Source organism: Papaver somniferum, chromosome 5 (assembly GCF_003573695.1).
Source record: "Papaver somniferum cultivar HN1 chromosome 5, ASM357369v1, whole genome shotgun sequence".
NCBI lineage: Eukaryota > Viridiplantae > Streptophyta > Magnoliopsida > Ranunculales > Papaveraceae > Papaver > Papaver somniferum.
The window spans coordinates 51,616,841-51,626,205 of record NC_039362.1 but is presented as its reverse complement, the minus strand read 5'-3'; the positions used below and the strand labels follow the sequence as shown (position 1 = coordinate 51,626,205).

The 9,365-nt window shown below is 34.4% G+C and overlaps 1 non-coding gene across 1 annotated transcript; it reads left to right on the top strand.

Annotated features, from left to right (window-relative positions):
* Positions 1–8,729: 8,729 nt before the first annotated feature.
* Positions 8,730–8,821, top strand: LOC113284776. The gene has a single exon (XR_003328389.1). It is a non-coding gene; the product is annotated as a small nucleolar RNA SNORD96 family (small nucleolar RNA).
* Positions 8,822–9,365: the final 544 nt, after the last annotated feature.

Sequence of the window (9,365 nt, the reverse complement as noted above, 5' to 3'; positions counted from 1 at the left end):
TCTTATCCGGAATCGAATTGTAGTAAACAACTCATTCCGTACACCTTTTATTTCGTTAAGCCATAAATAATTCATACAAACCAAAATAATCAACTTGCATAATTATTCACCTCAACCAGAAGCAATTGAAACAACATAGACATTAAAAGCACCGCAATTGCACAGAAATTTTGTAAGCCTAAACAATTGATACCATACAAAAGAAAGATAACAATAGTTTTTCTTAACCGGAACCAATTGAATCACACACAACATCAATTGTACCGAAATTTTGTAAGCCTAAACAATTGATACCACACAATAAAGCAAGATAACAATAGTTTTTCATAACCGGAACCAACTGAATCACACGTCCACACACACACACATGGAATAAATATCAATTGTACCGAAATTTTTTTAAGCAAAAGCAACAAATATATATAATATAAACTCAGGATTTTCTTAAACAGGAAAACAATTAACTAACAAGATTGTTCCCTCAAATTTCGCATCCACTTCTCCAATATGTTTGCATCTTCGTCCAGGGAGAATTGATATCGAAATATCATCACGTTGTCATCCTTATGCATAAACAAAAGAATAACAACAACCCTGAACCTTTACCAGAGAAAGGTTGAAAACCGGTTTTAACAATTGCAAGCAAGAGTTGAAAACCGTCGAAACACATATGCTTTTATGCTAAACCAAAACCGATTCAACATATTGTGACTTTTTCACATATTGTTTCTACCAGAACCCCTCATGATCCTTTGATAAAGCCTACCAACACGGGCTAGAACTTAATCCTGCTAAACCAAAAAGTCACACAAACCATAAGGGTTCACAATATATGAGATCGAATATTAAGGTAGTAAAACCGAAATCAAACATCCCATAAACATACACAACAATAAGATAAAAACATTCAACCATAGGCTATGTAAACCGAAAACTATCACAAGAAAAATTACCAATCAAATAATTTTATTCATAATAGACCAATACAATCAATGAAAGAAATCAAAAATTGATGTCTATTATTCTAGATTAAATAATACAGCAAATAACTTAATCTCTATTAACCTTCAGATAGGTGTTTTTCAAAGATCATCTTCAATTTCCTCAAATTTTTCAGGATCTTCATCAACATCATCTCGACTGATATCTCGGATTCTGCACACAGTACCTTGGTTATGTTCACAGGCTAAAGCATTAACCTTTCGATTAATATTCCGAGCATACTCCCTATTACTGATTCCAAGTTTAATCAGTTTCCTTTAGTTACGGATAACAGTTCTTAGTAATGCTGCATGTCTATGATGAGTCTCGATGGTACTGAGGAAGACTTGTCGTAGATTGATAATATCAACCTTAGCATCCAAACTGTTTTGGACAAGGAGATGAGTCATATCTTCCTTTTCATTATCTATATTTTCACAACCAAATTTCTTGAAGGTATTATCAAGATGAACACTTTCCTTAGAAGTCATTCTACTCAAGCTTTCAGAAGTTGTGCTTAAGATCTGGTTTGAGAATACATCCTTTTGTATAAGGTCTCCGACACATTGAGTACAAATACTTGAAATACCTTTAACACATATCAAACATAGATATCAACCTATATAAATAATTCTGACAAGATTTGAAAATATTTTCGCATCTAATGTGTTACAGAAACACAATATTCTTCAAATAGATTGTCTCCAAAATCGGTATCAAGAGATACTTCAAAAATAAATAACTTATCCTTTTACACAAGTTGTTGTAAGACAACCTTTCTACGCATAAAGATGTTTAAAATATCCTTAAGGTAGATTGTGTAATCTCTCTATGTTGAATAATAGATGTTAGTAGGATACTGGCCGCCCAGGTATATGTGCTTCCTTACATCCGAAGATTGGGCATCGTAAGGACGCACAATCCAATGCGGTTATACACTAGGATGAGGATATTCCTCATCATATACCTCATGAGGAGATCTTCCTCCCTTTTGAACATCATCATGTTCTTCTTCGTGGGTTATGAACCCATCCTCTTTGTTAGGAAAATTGCGAGATGCAATTTCCTCAATTACATCTTGTTCCCAGGATGGTATGTTCCTTGAACTTGAACCCGTTTTGTCTAGATTTTCCAGTCGGCAGTTTGTTAATGTCTCTTGTTCAAGACGCTCTATATGTCCTCTCAAGGTATCCATTCCTAGTTGGAAATGTTTTTCTAAACATTGGTTTAGATATACCTCTCGACATATTGCAGTAAGAAGTTTCTCAATAATGACCTTATTCCTTAACTGTGAATGTTCTAGCGATTGAGAAAGAATTTCACACTCAGTAGTCTGTTGATGAACTTCATTGCACAAGGCCAATTTTTGTTCCTTATAATCCTGCCAGATTATTTTGAAGACTGAGTGTTTCTCGCTTTCCTTCACATATTCTTACATTTAATTGAACAATAATTTTTGTGACATCATCTAGACTGTCAATGGTTTTTCCTTTTTCTGAATAGTTTTCATCATGCTTGAAGAATCTTTCCAACACCTTACGAAATTCAGAGCTTGGGCATGCCAGTGAATCGAATCTCTTTTCAGACAATTTTTCACTAGGAATTGGAGTCGGATCCAAAACAGGTTTCTTGAGTTTCAGACTCATTCTTTTCTGATTAGGAACCTGATTCGCAATCAAGTTATTAGTCATAGACTTTTTCTTTGATTTTCGAAAAGACTTTCGAGACCAATTTCCATTGGTTTTCTTTGAGATCTTATTCTCATTATCTTGAATTACGTTAACCGAATCATTCATTAGATTCATTCTTATAGGTTGGATTGCACCAACCACAGATTGTTAGATCTTTTCGTGTTTTCCTGCTCTGATACCAATTGAAAAGGTTAGGGTACCCAAATATACCTCAAGCTAAAACTTTTCCTACCTATAAGTCCTTTCTCCAAAAGTTATTGTCTATGTACAGAGTCGAGACAATACAACTAATCGGTTCACACTTCGTGCGATCATCTATGGATACGAGATCGAGACAATACAACAACGAAGTATGTTTACTTGATACAAAGGTTCGGAATTAACCAAACATAATAGGATTGCTTATCAAGTAAATAGGAATTAACGTTTGTGTAATTTACTTTGATTATAATAAACAATTATAATGCGGAAAATAAAAGTAAATGACATATCAAGATTTTGTTAACGAGGAAACCACAAATGCAGAAAAACCCTGGGACCTTGTCCAGAATTGAATACTCTTAGGATTAAGCTGCTACATAAAATTACACCAACTTCGTATGGTTGAGACCAAGCAACTAAACCTATAGTCCACCTAGTTCCGTATGTATTCCTACGCCTCCAACTTATAAATAAGTCACGTACTTGGAACAATTCCTTTGGTTCGTATTCCAAACAGTAAAGCAACAACAAATCTGTTTGGTATCAACTCTCTTCAACCAAGTGATATGAGTCAAACAAAGGCTCTTCCGTTTATCTTAACATAAACTCCTTCGTTAGGTCCTTAGATATATCTTATGTTCAATTACCGAAGTAATCGTTTAAGATTAAGCCAACAACACTCTTAATCCAAAGAATTATGTTGATGCCGATCTACTCAATTAATCAATGCAATCTAGCAAAAAGATAAACCGATTATTAATTGGATCCTCTTTTACCAAAACAAGTATTGTGCACACCAAAGATTATAAAATCCAAGTCAGATCTTCAATATCTTCTTTGTCTTAAAATATTCTTAAATCTTCAATAAAAACCTGCATACAATCACTTGAATCTCTTGTGATCAATCACACACAGAACGGAGTATGTTAACAATTGATTATCACAAGATCGTCTTTAGAACTAACAACAGTCTAAAGATCCCTGTCGAAACTCTGAACTAGTTTAAGTGAATCTTATATCAGAAGAGAAGATTCTCAAGAATAAACAAACTAGGTGCAATTAGATTTCAACCACCGTTAGTCAATCAAATCAATCGAAAACAAAATATCAACCACAATTATCTAGTTTCCCACTAACGGTACACGCTAGAGCTTCTCAATCCCAAAGTAGACTTTAAACTGAGCGACCGTAAGAGATTTTGCCTAATTAGGTTACTCTCCTCTCCGAATAGGAGGCTACACCTGTAACAACAACAAAAGAGGAAGTCTGTTGTTACAAATGATTAGTTTGCTAGAAAGGCAAACCTCAAGTATTTATAGACAAGGAAGTTTGCACAACAAGGAATTTTCAAAAACGAAAATATTCTCAAGATATTCATTAAAGCACAAATTCGGTTTTCATAATTCCTGGAAATGCTCTGTCCAAAAATAATGATTGAAATCTCTCGGAAAATCTAATTAGTAAATGCACATTACTAATTCTGGAATTTCCCTACAAAATGAAATTAATAACCTTAATTAAAAGATTCTTAACTTACTTATGTTTCGATCCTGAGATTCTCTTCCCTTAGCCATTAAGGAATATCTTTGAACAATTACAGAAATAAACATTCATAGCACGTGTTCAAAGTATGTCGACATCTTTACTTTTTAAGTTCTCTTTCACACTTACAACCTTGAAACCGATTTGCCACACTTCCAAACAAGTTTAGAATTGGTTCATCTGACTTTCAAGAACTATGCGATTGATCAAGCCAACATTCAATCACAATCATGGGTTTAACGGTTCTACCAAAACAAGTTTCGGTTCTACCTCCATGTGAGTACTATGCATAGTCACACTAGCTTTCCAAAATTCGGTTGACTAGGTACTAGGATCGGATCCCCACATGTCCATAGGATCGGTTCCCCTTTTCTTAAAAACGTGTTGCACATGTCCATAGGATCGGTTCTCCTTTCTGCTATAAACCTTGTTGCACCCCATACAAGGATCGGTTTCCCTTTGTGATATACTGAACCTCTTACTAGGATCGGTTCCCCTTTCCCATATTTGGTCAGACAAAACACAAACCCGATCATACCATCTCACGTGATTACTTAAAACCGGTTCACTAATAAAAGTCATACCAATACATAAGTCAGGCATTTGTGAATAGTTCTACCAAGAACACAAACAAGTTGTGAGCGGTTATACTCAATCACACATATTGGTTGTTCATAAGATATGCAATGAATAACCAAACCAATAAAACCTGGAAATTTCCTTTTCGGTTCACAAACAAGTTTATGAACTTACTTCCTTTAAATACATGTAAACATTGTTCCCTAGGATGAAATCCTCACCTCATACCCATACATAATCACAATAGCATTCAAATGATTATGGCGATGTCTTATCTACAAAGTTTAATGGTTAAGCAATAAACCTCGTATTGTATTCCTTAATACTATGTCTATCTAGAGTTCAAATATGCTTCGCAGTTATGTTTTCAATATGCACGACTTGAAAGATACGTGAGGGAATGAAACATTTCAAGTCAAATATCACTAACCTCAAGTGGAAGGATGATTGTTGTCGTTGTAGCTCCTTGCTTCTTCACATCTTCAAGACTTCGCAATACTTGTAATGTCTTATATCCTAATACTTTCAAGCTGACCTATACGAAGTTGACTCTAGTACATAATCAAGCGACTCTTAACATTAGTTTTGATTCACTAAAATATGACAACCAAACTTGACATACCAACGCTTGGTGGGCTGAACTGAGCCATGCTTTAACAAAAACTTGTAGTTATTTCTGTGGGAGAGAGATTTATTTATTCCTGTATACTTTTCCGTGTGATACATATTTGTTTATTAAAGTCTTCGACTTTGGGTCGTAGCAACTCTTTGTTGTGGGTGAGATCAGCTAAGGGAATCAAGTGCGTAGTATCCTGCTGGGATCAGAGATGTAAGGAGCACAACTGTACCTTGAATCAGTGTGAGATTGATTGGGGTTCAACTCCAGTCTAGAACGAAGTTAGTTTGTAGTAGGCTAGTGTCTGTAGCGGCTTAATACAGTGTGTCTTCAATCTGGACTAGGTCCCGGGGTTTTTCTGCATTTGCGTTTTCCTCGATAAAAAAACTTCTGGTGTCTGTGTTATTTCTTTTCCGCATTATATTTTATTATATAATTGAAATATCACAGGTTATGCGTTGAATCAATCAATTGGGAAATCCGACCTTTGGTTGTTGATTGAAATTGATTGATCCTTGAACATTGGTCTTTGGTACCGTTCAAGTTAATTTTTCTTGTATTCAATTAGACTCGCAGATATCTATTTGCTTGAGTAAGTATTGAATCGAGAAATTGATATATCTTTTTGATATACTTTTTATTAAGATTGAGTCTGACTATCTAGCTGATTCTCTTAAAAGTATATTGGAGTTAGTCCATACAGATTGCTAATGGAACTATTGGGTGAGGTTGTTAGACCCCCACTTTTTCAGTTGTGAGATTGTAAATCGTAACGTAAATTGTTTTTCATATTTTCAGAATCGAATTGTATAATCAATCGTGAATCGTAGATTTATAGTCATTTTTATATATGCCTTATAATTCAATAATATGAGTCCATTTTTATAAATAACACAAAATTTTATCTATGTATTAGTAAATTTCAACAAAAATGAGTATAATATATATGCATCTGTGACTAAATAAATTAAAAATATCTATGGTGGATTGGCTCAGAACTCAACTACAAGGTGCAGCCGTGCATGGCTCATGAGTTGTATAAAAGGTGCAGCCGTGCATGCGAGTATGCAGCCTTAAACTTTGAATTTTTGTTACATATAAATATTATTATACGGAGTCCATAAGTGCTGATTCGAAAAATTCTAACATAATCAAAGTTGTTGTCCCTACTCCCTAGCTAGATACCTAAGGAGTTGATGTAGTCCATGTTACTAGGGGTGCACATACTCTATCCATACCCGCCAATCCTACCCTATCCGTCAGTTTTTTTAACTGTATCCTATCCTATCCATTATTTGACAGGTAGGGTAACGGATAAAGATTTCTTAACCGCCGCTAGATGGGTAGGATGATGGGTAAAGCTCGAAATTATCCTACCCTACCCGCCTACCCGGCTATTTATATAACAGTTAATAGTAGTCGTTGATCTTTCTATTATTGATCATCTCTGCCTTTGGTTTTTTATTAATCAAGTCAACCTAAAAACTAAATTCATTTTCATTTTCATTTTCCTCTTCATACTTCTCCTCTCTACACAGAAACTCCCAGAACCCTAGATCGAAAATCCAATTTGTTTCTCAATAATTAGAAATCACAGTTAGAAATCGAAGAGGAACCTCACTCTCACATCAAAGATCGAAACTCACTGTCACAAATCATTCATCGTCCTAACCGAAATCAAAACGTATGTATCAGTAGAAATCTGAAGTAACCATTTCCATCGAGTATCTTCTTTACCTCCAAACGCAAGAGTTTCAGGATTTCAGCTAAATTTAAGCATTGGGGTTTGTCAATTTTGGGTGCGAGAGGTAAGGATCTTCCTAACTGGTTTTGTTTTTAAGATTTTCTTCTGCCCTAATTCAATTGGTTAGTTATTTGATCAAGGTGTTGTAGGTTGATTTCATTTTTTTCAATTCATTACTTGGGTAGGTCGTAATTACCATGATTGCATGTTTTCTTAGTTTTGTTTAGGAAAATTCAATTAGGGTTCCTTATTTGTACATGAATTATGGGTTTATTTGTTTTCCAATGTTGTTTATGAGAATGAAATTAGTTTGTTGAGAGGTTTTTTTAGATCCATTTTCCCATCTCTTCAGTTTGTGATTTAGATAATTAGATGCTTAATGCATGTATGATTAAGATCATAAGAACTAATAAGGTATCTCAGCTAATACAAACGCCTTCTAATGAGAATATGATTTAGTAGTTTTGTTTTTTGAGTGAGGAATGGTATGGGACTCAGTGAGTTTAAGGTAATATAACATATTTCTGCTAGGTTACAGATTATATGCTAGCTCTTTCTACTCTGTATAAGTCAGCCTTGATTTCTGTATGAATGTAACAAACATGTCTTCCAGTTGTTTCTAAGATGGGAGTGAAAGTGATGCAATCTGATTAGTCCTCATTGTGTTTTCCATTGATTTGATTGTGCTCTTCTTTTTCATGCCAGGAAATTATCTGCATCTATTAAATGGAAGTTACAGGGGGCTAAAGCTTTTATCTCTTAATCTTAAGTACTCTGTTGTCTCATGCATACTCTGTTATCTCTTAATGATGTACTAATCTTGGCCAGTTTGATTCTAGAATAAATAAAACTGATTCATGTTTTAACATCTAATTTCATACGAATTTCTAGCTAGATGTTGATTGGTTTTCTTATTAGCAATCGATGGGTTCCTTACAGTAGGTTGTAGCCCGATCTAATTTTGTTCTCTGCTTGCAATGTGCAGTGGTTTGATTGACCACCTGACCAAAAGTAAGAAATAATTTGGTGGTTGAGACTTATTGTGTAGTTAATAGCCACTACCATGATTTAAATATTGTCTGTAGCTCTTATAGTTGCTTTAGTCTTTATAGACCAGGAATTGCATTACTATGTCGGGATTTGATTTTTCATTTTTCATTTTGCTTTTTGTAAACCATGTGATGTGCCTTACAGATGCACTGAGTCACCAATGACTATGCTTACACCTTTCCTTGTGTTCTTCTAGTATTTGATTTTTGCTAAGGTCCAAATGTTACTTGGAATGGTAAAACAATGAGCACGACACTTTTTCATTTTCCCCATTTGATGACGTTATTGGTCACTTACATATTTTTAACAAATTGTAGTTTAGATGTAGCCTATGAGGTTATTGAATCATAAAGAACACCATCTTTTGGAACTGAATGGCTTAACGCCTTGGTTACATATTCTGCAATTCCGAGGCTTGTTAATTTAAATTTCTTTTGAGATCGATCTTCACATCAGCATATGTAGCTAGTGGTCCTAAACTGGTAAGACCAACTGAGATCACACCTTACATTATTCAGATTCAGCATTATATTTTCCTTACTTGTGATTGGTCTTGAGATAAAAAAAACTTTTTGGTTATCAATAGACATGTATGTATGCTCTTAAACTTTTCTAGCATTCAAGTTTGTTAGGAAACATGGTACACATATTACTGGTTCTGTCTAGGGAAACCATTGTTTTTCCTTTGGATTTTTTTGGTTTCTCTTGATATCTTAGTTAACTTCTCATTGTCAGTGACCTTAGCTAAAGGTGTAACAGACTAACAGATGTTGTTTTTGAGGCCATCAAAATTTTTAAACTGGTGAAAACTAATAGATTTCTTGATACCGATTACTGATTAATATTGCTACATAAGATTTGAATAACTAGATACAGTTGATTTCGTGATAAGCATATGAGATAGTTAACTTGTCAGATGGAGTAATCGGTTGGTTAATAGTCTTCTTTCTACCTTATATTT